This window comes from Sinocyclocheilus anshuiensis, unplaced genomic scaffold (genome assembly GCF_001515605.1).
Source record: "Sinocyclocheilus anshuiensis isolate Anshui unplaced genomic scaffold, SAMN03320099.WGS_v1.1 scaffold2181, whole genome shotgun sequence".
NCBI lineage: Eukaryota > Metazoa > Chordata > Actinopteri > Cypriniformes > Cyprinidae > Sinocyclocheilus > Sinocyclocheilus anshuiensis.
The window spans coordinates 11,498-12,275 of NW_015552262.1; positions in this window are offsets into that span (position 1 = coordinate 11,498).

Here is a 778-nt window from a genome sequence, read left to right on the forward strand (position 1 = left end):
GGTAAGACACCAGTCCAGTCTGTGCTGAAACGCTACTGTCAATCAAACTATCGTGGGAGGGGCCTGTCTGTGTGATATCACACAGACAGGCATCTGAGATCGGCTCGATTTGAGAAAGGGGAAAACATTTAACCAGATAAAAAAAAAACACTGGGTGGATTTTTATCATTATAGGGTGGTTGTGCACACACACTGCCAACACACATTTCTGTTCAAACAACTTGTAAAAGTGCATGTAGCATTATATGACCCCTTTAACAGATCTATCAATCTCAGTGTAAAAATAACATAACAATGCTGCAATCTTTCTCTTTCACCCTGTACTTTGGCTCTAAATCTCAGGTGAGAATTGCCATTTTGACCCCCCTCTACAACATATTCACCCATGCCATTTAATATGTTGGCTTTCTTCGTCATTTATGTGTCACATCCACAGTTGAACCCACATATAGATAGACTGTTATGCTCACTCTGTGAGGAGTTATGAAAAAGTGACCCATATTGAGAAATATTTCCTAATGATCGTAAAAAAGAAAAAAAGAAAAAAATAATTTATACCTTGGCCTGCAGCGCCCCGTCTGATGTCACTCTCACCTCAAATCTCTACAATTGTCTGAACTGTTCACTGCATACTGTGACCATTAATGTATACTGACACCTATTTGTATAAAGTAGATGAAAAGTACAGTAGATGAAACTGTACACATTATGCAATGTAAACAAACATTTTTAAAGGGGGCATAACACACACAGTTTCACCCAATCTCATGTTAATCTT